Source organism: Erythranthe guttata, chromosome 13 (assembly GCF_056151865.1).
Source record: "Erythranthe guttata isolate IM_541 chromosome 13, IM_541, whole genome shotgun sequence".
Taxonomy (NCBI): Eukaryota; Viridiplantae; Streptophyta; class Magnoliopsida; order Lamiales; family Phrymaceae; genus Erythranthe; species Erythranthe guttata.
The window spans coordinates 7,515,529-7,530,196 of NC_142545.1; the positions used below are offsets into that span (position 1 = coordinate 7,515,529).

The 14,668-nt window shown below is 33.8% G+C and overlaps 1 long non-coding RNA gene across 1 annotated transcript; it reads left to right on the plus strand.

Moving 5' to 3' along the window:
• The first annotated feature begins 10,454 nt into the window (after positions 1-10,454).
• Positions 10,455-12,870, plus strand: LOC148765802 (uncharacterized). The gene is made up of 3 exons (XR_016029228.1): positions 10,455-10,960; positions 11,034-11,078; positions 12,639-12,870. It is a non-coding gene; the product is annotated as an uncharacterized LOC148765802 (long non-coding RNA).
• The last annotated feature ends 1,798 nt before the right edge of the window (positions 12,871-14,668 follow it).

Here is a 14,668-nt window from a genome sequence, read left to right on the forward strand (position 1 = left end):
TAAAATAAAGGAATGAATAGACATATCTAATTTCCAAAATATGAATCGAGCCACCCTTAATTTTCTGGAACATGAATTACACATCTCGAATTCAAAGTAAATGCATTGAAACTTAAAAAATGGACAAATGTACCTGAACTAGTTTCTTTGCAGCATATAGCACAAATATGTTTAACTTGACATTGACTCCAAACATGGACTAGATAACAATCCTGTCACAATAATTTAAATGCAATTATCAGAAATAAGAATGAACTAAAGTAAATGTATACAACCTCTTTAAAAGAACCACATCAACTGAAATTAAATACAGTTTCCTGAAATTTCAAATATGAAAAACATCCTCCTGCAGAGAGTGAAACATTTTCTTACTTATTCAATAACTTAGATACATTTGAGCCTCTATAAATTAATACAGTAGGGACTAGGGAAATTCTATTAATTTAGCGAATTATTAAATTATCGAGTTAATAATTTAACATATTTTCACCGAGTCGAGACCGAGAGAAACTATTATTTAAGTGATGTTGTTAATTTATCTAGGTTCTACTATCTATAACATGAGAGAAAACACATACCCCCAACCATTTACAATACATTGTCCAGAAACTAAGTACAGAAAATCCAACTATTAATTAATTAAGATATAAATCAATGAACTCCACGTTTATTTGACATGGGGGCTGGGAATCAAAACAACTGAAGCCTCTTTCTTACCTAGTCATCGAGCAATAACATATGATCCCTCAGTGACAAAATCCCAAAATCGTCAGTGTGATTTTTCCCCATGGGTTTGATCCATTTGGGTTTCAGTCCCACACTATCAATTTGAAGAGCGACGCTGATTCGATTGATCATAACTCGATTATTGCCAACGCCTATTTGATTTGGGCCACAAATCTTCTCTAAGTAGGGTTCGAAAATCATAATTGATGAACAAATTAAAGAAATAATAATCAGGGGAAGAATCGAAAAAGACAATTTGCTTTCGAAAAAGAAAAATTACTAGCCGGAAGCATGCATGCATATAAATAGTGAAAATTTGCTTTCGCTTACAAAATACCACGGATTACCGATTAATTATCCAAAATAGGGTAATCCTAATTACTATTACACATATCGTCTTTTAATAATTCCCACCGATCGGAGGAAGCGAACGGTAGAAAATACCTAAAACCGTATCAAAAGTCTTTACAAGCATATTATACAAATAAAACCACATAACTAGATTAAGAGCCAACACAATCCACAACCCCTCCATACGATCTCCTTCCGATTCTCGAGCTCGATTCCCAACTTCACTCTTCGGGCTCCAAATCGGGTATACCTACAAACATACAACACCTATATGAGCCTTTGAGGACTCAATGAGAATCTTGAAGTATTATCGAATACACATAGCACATAGAGCATACATATATCTATATATATATACATACATATATCTTATACATGAACATGCAACATAAAGTAATACAATCATATACTTCCCTTTTTCGTCGGCGTTCTTCATTCACATAATTGCCACACGCATAGAGTGAGATAATTCCCACTTTTATAACCCTATGATCCCAAGACCATAGACTGAGAATATCCCACCTTTCTAACCCTATACCATGACACGTATTGAAGATTATAGAAGGAATGTCCCACCTTTATAACCCTACGATCCCAAGACCATAGAGTGAGATTTTCCCACCTATATCATTAACACCATAATGCAACATGCATGACATGAAAAATTGTCGGGAATCCCTCGGAAGAGCCAATCTAAGTTACCGGTAAATAACCTCACATATATATCGAATCATGTCTATCTACGTGGGATCAAACCACCCCTAGGCCCTACGGTACCGACTCGCCGTACCCGGGAAATTTACCGTAACCTCGAAAGACTTTCCAACATAGTTTTATCTTTTAAAATTCATGACACTAATGCACCCACACATGCACCCTTCTACTTACCCTTCTCTCATCCTCACACCCAATGATTCACATAAGCAAGCAAGAGCACATAGAAAATACACATAAAGTTTCACAAAATCATTTAGCCATAAAAACATAAAAGTAACCGAAATCTTAACATGCAAAGACAATCTAACATCAAAAGTTTACTAAATCTAGCATTATTTTTACAAGAATAAAATCCAAGACTTTCATCTTTACATTTATTCAAGTAAATACACTAGATCTTCACATGCAAGAGTATTTTAAATCATGTTAGCACAAATTCCTAATTCTTTCATCATTTTACATAGAAAACACTAGATCTTAACATGCAAGACTTTAGATCAACCATCAATCACTAGATCTTAACATGCAAGACCTTAGATCAACAATCAATCACCAAATCTTACATGCAAGACCTTAAAACAACAATCAACACAAGATCAACACATACAAGATAGCAAATAAACCATTTTAAGCATTTTATCTCAAAAATTCGAAGGTTCCTTAGCTAAGTCAAAAATTCAATTTTTCTTCACAAATCAACAATCAAACACTAGATTAACACATGCAAAACACTAACTAAGCAAAATAAGCAATTTAAGCATTTTCCCCCAAAAATTTCGAAAGTTTCATGGCTAGGCCAAAATTCATTTTCTTTTCACAAATCAACAATCAAACACTAGATTAACACATGCAAGGCACTAATTAAGCCAAATAAGCAATTTAAACATTTTCCCCAAATTTTCGAAAAATCATAGAACTTCAAGAACAAAGTTATCTTTTCAAAACACTAACATGCAATCATCATCTAAAACATACAATCACATAATATGCAAGAATAAACAACAATGAAAACACATAAAAACACATAAAAACCAAAAATACTAGTGGTGTTGTAGGTTTGAGCAAGAATTCAAGAGTTCTCACCTCTACTCTTTAGGGGAAGGATTTGTTAGCTCTTTTCTCTCTAATACAAGAAGAGATTAAGAGTTAGATTAGGCATTAAGAAAATAAGAAGAAAAACAAAAGAACTTGGAGGGAGAAGAGCTTTGCTCTTTCGGAAAAGAAGAAGAAAGAAGAGGGAGGAGAAGCTTACTCCTAAGCTTGGCTGAAAATTCTCCTCTTATTGAAATAGAAGGAGACTTTGAACTTAAGGATTGTAAGAGTGGAGTTCGAGAGTGTATTTTGATCTTGGGCATGGGAGGTATTTATAGAGTTTTTGGAGAGTTCAAAGCCAATGGAGAAGAAAGGAAAATACATCTTTTGTGGGGGTGATTTTGCAATTTCCAAAAGTTGAGATGGTGGTGGTTCTAGGGTGGTTCAAGCTTGAGAAAATGGTGGCTATGGTGGTGGGGGTGAGGCTGCCGAAATGAAGAAGGAAGGGAGAAGAAGAAGACCTTTGGTCTTAGTTAAAGGAGTGAAAAGCATGCCTAGTCTATAGAGTAGGGAACTAGGCTTGAGTATTTCTTTCTATGCTCAAAGTACAACCACACTAATGCATGTTTTTCTACTAATTAATTTGCAAAATTTAAAAATCATGTGTGTGTGTGTGTGATGTCCGAAAATTCAAGAAAATGTGGGGAGGATTTTCTAATTTTCGACATTAATTAAAAATCCTAAAATGCATGATAAAAATTCATTTTATAAAATTTTGTGCATGATGAAATGTTTTTAAATTCATATGCAAGAATAAAATCCTACTTCATGAATAATAATTATTTCGACATACTATTTCGAAATATTTCCTAAGCACATAATTCACATAATTTCACATAATCACATAATTCACATAATAATCACATAATTACCTAATTCACGTAAATACTAATCATGCAAGAATTATTATAAATTCTAACTTCACAAATATGCACATAAAGGTGGTAAAAATTATTTTACCGAATATGCGGGGTGTTACATCCAATATAATATTTTGCTTTGATCTAAAACGATATTTTTCTTCACTTACCAATTTTTCCTAACCTTGTATTGTTAGATGCATGCATTTATTTGATTACTTTTAATACATCTACCACTATTTGTTATTATCCATTAAAAATGTGATAAAATGCAACAATATTGGTGGAAAAATATATCATTTTTTCTCTGCAATTAAAATGAGGTTTGTAGCACCCCGTTTACTTTACACTCTATACCGAAAAATGGTATAAAGGTTTTTCTAATAAGTTGCAGCGGAAGACCTTTTAAAAATACGGTTTTGTTTTTCAAAACAAAGTTCTAGAGAAAGGTGGTAAAGTTTTCTCTAGTACTTATAAAAGAGAGAATGTTAGGGGAGGTTTCTTCCCTTTTTTGTGATGACCAAAATGCCCCTATCAAAATTAAAATAATTAATATTAATTTATAATTAGTCTTTTAATGTATGTTTATGAAAATAATTGATATTTTTTAGAGTTCAATGTATAAAGGCATCTGAAAAGATGAACTCATGTATCTATTAAATGTTAGTCATATAAGAAATTCAAAGAAACTCAATGGTCTCGATAATTCAATATTAATTTCAATTTTGCATCACTTACACCAAAGAAAAAAAGAAATGATCGTAACTTCCAGTTTCAAATTCTCATTCATCTTTTCTTTCTCTTCTCGATTTCTTTTTCGTCTTCTTCTTCTTCTTCTTCTTTTTTTTTTCAGATCTATGTTTAATAGTTTGAACCCTAAATTTTGAGAAATTGATAAAGTTTTCTACATTAAAGAAGGAATAAATCCTCCATATCAAGATCGGATTGAGCCTCTGTTAATAAAGTTCGTTGGTTATTTTGCATATTTTTCCCACATCTATGTACTAAGTTAATTGTTTTTATTCATTTGAATTAATTGACCTAATGAAATATGTATGGGTTATATGCATGGGGATTATTGATTTAAAATTACTTCTACTTTGGTAATTCAAAACACGTGTTTCAATTTCATAAAATTAATGGTCTATGCATGGGGATTATTGATTTAACTTTATCTACTAAATTTACTTGCAATTACATTTTATTTTTTCGTTCAATTCTCTACTTATGTATTGGCAGGTAAGATTCATTGTGATATAGTTTGTGACTAAGAATGTTATACGTGAAGTTTGTAAGGACTTTCTATTTCAATTGGCTTCTTCTTGTCATCTCAAATTCACGTATGTACATTATCAGGGACTCATAACAAAAGAAAGAAAATATATTGATCCTGCAACTGCTTTATTTGCTTAATCCAAAGGTGATGTTGCATGACTTTGGGTTTAGCCAGTGATCCAATCTCATCAAAGTTGTTAGTCTTTCTCCAACAAGACTAAGCTATACATTTTCTAGAGACCATAATTTAATTTCTGATTTACGTGGCTCTTGGTATTCCACATCCTGTTTATGAAAATAGAAATTGAACTGCCATGTTATTAATCTTTGTTAATGTTATGAATTTTGAATGGATAAATAGGAAATAATCAGTTAAATGAGCTTTATATTGCTATTGGTAGTTTTTCATTAGATGATTATATTGGATTGTCATGTTTTAGTTACTCGGAGACTTCACTTTTGGTGGCTTGACTATCTCTATTGGTTAGTGATATAATTTTTTAGGGGAAATTCCACTCCCCCCCCCCCCCCCCCCCCGTTTACTTTGGCTCGGTATCACTTTACCCCATTCTATTCATTTGTCCCCCTATATTTGAAAATTTGTCTTAACGTGGTCCTCACTGTTAGTTGTCTGACATTTGACCTTAACGCCGTTTGATCTAAGCTCTAAAATGACAAAACTGCTACCCCTCCCAATTTAAATAATTATTTAAAAATAATAATAATAATAATAATAAAATAAAATAATAAAAAAATCAAGAAACGAGAAAATATAGTCAACGTCGTCTGCCACCATTTATTTATTTATTTATTTATTTATTTATTGGATTTTTTAATAATTATTTAAGCTAGGAGGAGTGGTTTTTTTGTAATTTCCAGATTTAGATCAAACGGTGTTAAGGTCAAAGGTCTGAAAACTAACGGCGAGGGCCATATTGAGACAATTTTTCAAGTAAAGTCATATTCAACCAAAGTACAAGGGGGAAAGTTGAATTTACCCTAAATTTTATGCACTTGACTGATGGTTTTATGTTGTCTAATGGTAGACAAATATAACATGGAATTAAAAGTTATTTCTCATGTAATTTATTTCTATAAACTTGTTTTCGTGATTTTTATTTTGATGGCGAAAATTTTAATGCCCCTTGTTTGTTTTATCTTCTATATTATTTGAAATTTTTAGTGATTTTATTTGTTCATGAACTTCTTATTTTTTTCAATTCATATTTTTTCCCTCTAAATATTAGGGTCCAATGGCTATAGATAGTTTCCTTTTCAATTTAGTAAGTTTTGTGTTTACTCCAAATTAAAAATCATGAGTTGAGTTGTAGGCTCTGATTGAATCATCAGTCTCCTTCTCCTTCCTGCACACAATACCTTACACCTTATGTAAAACACTTGTATTCGCTGTCGTGCTCTGATAAAAAAAATTTAATGCTATTAGATATTAAATTCTTTTAACACAAATCTTCGATCTGGTTCCCGTTACTATTAAGGTGAGTTTTAGGGAGATATTATTATAGAAAATCTACGAGCCATTCAAGGGGATACTAGAATGAATTATGCCAATATACTTTATATGCTTTATCACTGTTATTATTGGAGATATTAGTGACAAATGATACACTTCACTAATAGCTTAAACTTTTGGTTGAGGTAGTCATTCAACATGGTATCAGAGTCAGACCAAATGAAATGTCATGAATATGAATCCCACCGCCATCCATTTCAAATATTTCAAGTGCAAGGCTTCAAATATAATTTGCTTAAATTTTAGGGGGCGAATTGGAGATATTAGTATTAAATAATAATAGCTTAAGTTTTTGGTTGAGGTGGTCATTCAACAGCTATATTTGTTTGTTTGTTTTCCCTTTATAGCAAGTCATTCTGATCCGTCAAAACTACAAGATAAGGATGTTGGATGTACATCGTATTCTTAGACATAAAAGGCATGGGAGGTACAGTCGTACAGGTGAAGTCAACAACAAATGGATTCTCTGATCCATGGTGTAGTCACATGATGATGAAACTTATAGCTGAAGGACAAAATGAAGCCATCCAAAATGCATAGGCAGAAATTTCAGCTCAATCTTGTATTCTCGAATGGTTTTACTAAATAGTTAGTTTAAGGAAGCTAAGTGAAGAAATGGTTGTACATGTAGTCCGTTCTTTGTTTTGATATTTCATGACATACCAATGGATGAAGACAAACTGTTTTCATTGTTTTATTTAGAATTGTAGCAGGTTTTACTGTATACATGTCAAGATTATTCTCTTGATACGCTCTTTTAGAATGCATTCAAATAGACAATCAACTCAGTGCTCCAGAATAAAGAAGGCACATTTTACTACCCTTGAGATACAAGTTCACTTGAGATATACTTTCAATCTTTGTAACATATCAAAGATATCATTGTATGCAAACTTATGGACAATATCTAAAGTTCTTCCATAAATTATTTATTCTTTATAATTAGACATAGTTTCACTTTGTAAAATTATTATGTCATTACTTTGACAGGATGATGGCCTTGTACATACTATGTCAAAGTCAAAATGCCCTAAGGTATGTTATTAAATATGCAAGTCTCTTTTTTGTTTATCAGAACCACTCATCTTCTATGTTTTGAATTTATCTAAATTCTCTAACTCTAAACGATCGAGACCATTATAGAGCTACTCTAGACTTGCGGTCATGTGGAGTGATACTCTTTGTAAAGGTTGCACGAACCTAACCTTCTCTTTACACTACTGTGAAGCATATAGACCAATTAAATTTGTGTCGAGTATGTTTGGAACATAATTTACACTCATGCTCATTGCTAGCTAGAAATTATGTTAATGCACAAGCTTCTGAGTTTTTTGTTTATTTTTCTGATGTATGTTTCATCGTTCAATAATAAAAAAAAATGGAATCGGTTAAAGAGCGGGTAATCCATAATAAGCAGAGCTTGATGCATAAGGACTAGGTGTGCCATGAGGAACATTACAATTGGATGATGCATTTTGGTTATCATGAGTACATTTGCTGTTTTTACCAGAGAGTTACAAGAGTTGTATTAGTTTTCAATGATTTCACATAGAAATCATTAACTTCAACAACTATCATATTACAATAGCAATACTAAACAAAATCTCGTAATTGACTGCAAATTTGATCATAAATCTCGAAAATATGTTTTCCTAGGATTCACCTGAATTTCAATGTATATGCAATACAAAGACGATAAGAAAAGCATTTTAAGTTTGATTTGATGTAGTTTACATTTCTCCAATATTTACAGAAGAGTGTTAAGTGTATATTTTTACACTTAATCGTACCTTTTAATTGGAGTTTTTGGTGTGTTTTAATGATAATTGGTGCTTAAAATGTTGATTTATTGTATTTTATGTACAAATTGAAGAATTTGATAAGTATGGGGTAAAAACAACAATTTTGGAGAAAATATGGGCGAAAAGTGAAGAAGTAAAAAATCTGAAGAATTATAGCCCAGACGGCCGTCTGAGAATTACACTTAAATCTCAGACGGCCGTCTGAGAAACATAGGCAATCTCTGGAATTGAGACGGTCATCCGAGTTTTAGTACATAATCTCAGACGGTTGTCCGAAAAGGCGTAGAAGCGTAGTAAATGAATTTTAATTGTACATGGAAACTACCTTCTCCTCCAAATTTTCCACCCTATGTAAGACCAAGCCAAGCACAAAATTTGGCATCAATCTTTTACGCAATTTCAAGAGCGACGAAGCAATAACGAAGACGAATAATTCGAAGATTACAAGCATAGTTTATCTTTTTATGAATTATTATTTTGTTTTTACTTTAATCATGAGTAGCTAACTCTTTTATTCCTCGGATTTTATTTCGAACCCTATGTGGAATTTATTGACCCAATCTATGATTTTATGCAAGTTTTAATTCCGAATATTTATTCTACTTGTTTTATTAAGTGCATAAACTTGATCACCTTATGTGCTTTTATGTTATTGTTAATCACATGAATCGGAAGGAACTGTGGTAGAAGAGCATTTGTGGTATTAACATAGGAATACATTTAATTTTTGAGGTACCCATTATTGAGATTTGTGCTTAATGTTGTGTTCTAGAATTAATTGCGTAGGAATACAGTAATTGAATCTAGAGTATTAGAATCGTAATACACGCGGAAGCGGGTTATGATTAATTTAGCATCTCTGGTTAATAATCTGAGTTCATTACTTGCATAATTGAAGGGATTGGGGGAGTAATAATCACATAGGGGGAGAGTAAAATTCTAGGCTTGCTTTCTCTGGTTAAATTTTCGATTTTACTTGCTTTCTTGCTCTTGTCCTTTTAATTTGCTTAATTTAGTTTAGTTAATTTAGTTTATTATTCATATTTCGACTGTGTAGGGTGGGCTTGATAATAATTGCTAGGATTTAGCGTCTAGGATTAAGTAATTAAATATTCTCCGTGGGATCGATATCCAGACTTAATTGTCAACTATATTACTTGTACGATACGTGCACTTGCGTGTAGGTATTATCACCAACAAGTAGCAAGATGTTTTTGGTCTAAAACCAATTGACTCATATTTTATAAAAGGCATCTTGCAATCTAATATGGACAAAAAAAAATTATTTTCACCATATAATAATATTATGACACGTGCAACGCACGTGCACCTTGCTAGTATAGACAAAAAGTGCAAATAATACCATGAAATAAACTAGGGTACATCATATAGACAATTTGTGTACTCATCCTATTTTTTTTCGAACGACGAAGTGCAACACTCGAAGTATGCAATTGATTAAATGTCCTTATGTAGAAAAAACCATTAATTTTGTTCGCAGAGGCATGTATTCTCCAGGGGTAGTTCTTAGATTCTTTGAGTTTGCAAACAGCAGTCACCCTACTCCTTTCGTTCTTCACATAATCAAATTGAAATCCATTCTGATAAGCAAATTTAATTATCTACCCCTCTTCAAATATTTGCCCCACGTCTGTAATTAAGTTACTCCAATTTGAACTCAACATCACCATTTGATTACGTGATCCTTCTGATGCAAGACTACCCATCTTTGGATTTGCATCAAGCATCGACATTTGGGTTCCAGTTGGATATTCAAGAAAATATGTTTTATTTAACATTACACCATCTTTGAACTTGACATTTGTAACACCCCTCGTCTTTAAATTTTCCTAACTTTCTTATGTTAAGTTGATGCATTTTAATTAAGTTTAACTCTTCCAAAATATTACTTGACTACGTGAATTATCGAATACATATATGATAAATGAAATCATAAATTATTCGCTAAATATGGATTGATGTGTGCACTATACACTTATTAATTAGCTTATACATACATGTATAAGTATTTACTTAATGTATATATATATATATATACACACATATATGTGTGTGTGTGTGTCTGCATGTGTGTGAAGGTATGTGTGTGCATGCGTGTGTGTATATGTGTGCAGCCGTGTGTGTGTGTATAATTGCATATAGGTTGAGTATAGTTTATATATAAGCCTATATACTAACCTAGGGTCTAGACCTCAATAATCAACACCTAAACCACACTCAACCCCTAACCAAGAGTGGTAAACCAAAAGCCTCTCTTCCTAATTTAAAAAGGACCAATCTCTCTCTCTCTCTCTCTCTCGGCTGATTTTTCCTCTCTCTCTCCCCCGATTGTTTTTCTCTCTTTCTTCCTCACCTGGTCTCTCTCCACCCTTCGGCAGCACCACCACCGTGAGCCACCATCAGCCACCCCAAGCTCCAAAAAAATCCTAACATGAGAATTCCCTATCCTATCCTCCTTCTAGAGTTCTCCAAGAACTCTATTTATACGAGGTGCCCTTTCACGGGAGAAATCACATCTCACCTCCTAATACGCTCCATAGCCCTCTCCCTCAAAATAGCTTGGTTAGAAATCGAAGATTGAAGAGGTAAAGAACCTCTCCCGATATTTTTCTAATTTCTTTCTTTTTTCCCCCTTCTGACCTTTTAATTCTCTTGAAGGTTCAAGAGCATTTTTCTTTTGGCTAGCTTTCTTTCTAACATCAGGTAAGGAATCGAAATCCTTGCTGCAAATGGAGGTATCAAGTATCAAGAGAGAAATTTCGGAAATTAATCTAAAAGACACTCCTCTTCTTCGTTTTATGTTGTTCTTGCATTTTCGGGTTTAACTTTGTTGGTTCTTGCATTTTAAATCATTGCATGTATGATCAGACTGCATAATCCGTAGATTCAAGTCTTTTAAAAAAAAGGATTAACAAAGAAATTTTGAGTTATTAATGAGTTTTCGAAGAAAATCAGATTTTTGTAAAATTAAGGGCATGCATGTGAAGATCTAGTAAGCTAGAGGACTGATCTGCAAATTTCTAAAAGATCGGTTAGATTTAGTTAAAATTAAGAATTTTAAATTTCTGAAGTTTTTGATTTAATAGATTAATTATTTTGAATGAATAAATGAAGGTTTGGGAGAAAATGGAAATTTTGGGGTAGAAATTGTAATTTTCAGAAACTTGCTGTTCTTCGAATTTTAAGAATTTAAAATAAAGAAAAACTGAGATTTTATTTAAATTATCTGAAATCTGCCTAATTAATGTGTTGTTAATTTTGGGATGAATAATCGGATTTAACATCTTTATGGAAATTAAATTAGATTAAAAGTTTCTTTAAGTGTTTTGGTAATACTTCTTGTGTAATGACACCTTGGTAAATTACTTTAAATATACCTATAAGATATATATATATCCTTTATTAGTTATAATGTTATTATCTCTAATAAATTAAAGTCATTATTTAAGTATGCTTATAAAAAGTATGCTAAAATACATGTAGATATATATATATCTGTATTCAATTTTTGGGGGTGTATAATTATTTATATGTATATATATATATATATATATAGTTCGGTTTATATATATATATATATGTGCCTGTATGTCATTTTGATATAATTGTATATACATATGTTTAAACATATGAAATGCATAAGTAAGAATATGATATTAACATATTATTAATACATAATTTGTAGATGCATAATTGTGTGTGCGTGTGTGCATAAGTGAGTGTGCATGTGTGCTTAGATGTCTAATTGTGTAATTGATATAATGTGTTTGTGCATTTGTTGGTCACTTGATTGATATTTGTGATGTCTCTTGGTGGTTAGATCTATTGATGGTTGTTGTGAATTATTAGTACTTTTGGGTGCCTATGTGAAATTCTCATTACTTCTTGCCACTTTTGTAATAAAAAAAAATAATTTGGGGAGGTTAATGGAATACTTAGAAATAATAAGAAGGGATACGGGGGGCCGGTATTCCAACCATAGATACCATAGTTCGGTGGTTTGATTCCACCAAAACGGGCTCAGAATAAATTCTTATTATCTAAGTACAAAAGTTAATCTCTCATCACATCCGATAAAATGTTTTAAATAGTTCACGATGTTAACCGAAAACCGAGACATGTGTGTGTTTTACGTTAACTTTGATTGCTCATATGCGACATAATATTTTATATATATATATTAGAACAATATTTGCAAAGCTCGATATCTTTCGAGATCCTTACTGAGCTTTGTTAGCTCATATAGATATTCTCCGTTTGCAGGATCTAGTAGGGATAACTCCGCCGGTTTGGACTAGTAGCGGTTCGAGGGGTCGATTCCGGAAATTTTGGGCTCGTATGGAGGATCCACTAATGTTGCTTATTATCTTAGCTTTTGTTTATTTTGCATTGAAGACTCTTACTATTTCTATTGTAGCGCATGTATATTACTACCCCTAGTGTAAGGCGAACTTTCCTATGTTTCCTTTTGAACTAGAATATGTAAAATAGTACGGCTTGATGGTTTAATATCTCCGCCTTATAATTACTTCCGTAAATCTCCGTTTGTCTTCTAGTATGATAGTAAGCATCGAAATTTTGAACCTAAGGACAAGGTGACACCAATTAAGTCTTACCGAAAAAAAAAAAAAAAAAAAAATATACATAATATTTTTCTATGAATTTAGACTTCCGCTCGCGTATTCCTTCGTAAACTTCCCGGTTTATTAGTTGGAACTTAGGGGGTGTCACAGATCATGGTATCAGAGCAAGATTAGTGGAAATCCCATACGAGTGAGAAAGTCGGAAATTGGACGCCTCGGAACGTGAAGATCTTGTCCATCCGGTAAACGTGTGTTTTGTTTTTGTCTTATATTACCCTAGTTTTAACATCAGTGCGACAAAGGCATGGCAGGAAGACGAACTCGGAACTCTGCCAACATGAACGACCCACGCGACCCCATTAGTATTATCCACGATCTTTCCGAACTCATTCGTGAACAAGCCCAAAATCATCACGAACAAATCCAGCAACTTCTCCAAAACCATCCACCGCCACCACCGGAACCGAATCCCCAAAACTTGTACGAAAAATTCCTCCGAATGAATCCATCGGAATTCCATGGTGGTCCCGATCCCGTAGTGGCCGAAGAATGGATCAAGTCCCTGGAAGTTATTTTTGACTATATGCAAATGGGTGATCGTGAAAGAGTACACTGCGCCCTTTTCTTACTTCGTAACGAGGCCCGAAACTGGTGGGAAGGAGCGAAAGAAGGAATCGAACTCGAAAACTTACAATGGTCAATCTTTAAGGTCCAGTTTTTCGAGAAATACTTCTCCAAAGATATAGGAGCCAACAAACTCAAGGAATTCCTTGAACTTCGTCAAGGCGATCTTTCCATGACCGAATACGTCCGTCGCTTCGAAAGAGGCTGCTTGTACGCCCCGTTCATCGCCAAAGATGCCGAGGAAAAGAAGAACCATTTCACTAGGGGACTACAGCCAGAAATTCGACGAGATATCCGCATGTCCGACGCTTCTACCTTCCGTCAACTTGTAGACAAAGCACTTTCAGCCGCCCAAGATGAGATAGAAATTCAACAGAGCCGACGTCCTCAAAACTTTGGCTCTCGACCTTGGAAAAAACCCAATGTCGGCAACGGAAAATTCAAGGAAAAGAGAAGCCACTCCACTAACTCCCGGCCAACGGCACCACCTCTCAAACCAACCTGCTCGAATTGTGGAAAATCTCACTTTGGAGTATGCGTGAAAGGCACCGATGCATGTTTCCGATGCAGACAGCCCGGCCACAAGGCGAGAGACTGCCCGAATAATCAAACCCAGATTCCTGGCCGTGCATTTGCAATGACTCAGGAGCAAGCTCAACGAGACCCCTCCATGATCGCAGGTACTATTTTTATTTGCGGAGAACCTGTATGTGCCTTAATTGATTCCGGTTCTACGCACTCCTTCATAGCTACCAACATATCTGAACGACTCAAACTTACGCCCACTCGTGTATATCACGAGTATTGCATTTCCATACCCTCGGGTGATGAGATGAAGTCGAACCTAGTAGTAGTTAACTGCCCTATCCAAATCCATGACCAACCTATGGATTTTTACCTAATCATCCTACCGATCCAAAATTTCGATCTTATTATGGGCATGGATTGGCTAACGAAGTTCAATGCCCAAATCAATTGCGCGCTGAAAACTGTTAGTTTTTCCCTCCCTAGCGGAAATCTCCTAAAATTCCAAGGCCATCGTGAAACCCTAATTCCCATCATCTCGGCAATCAAAGCCGCTAAACT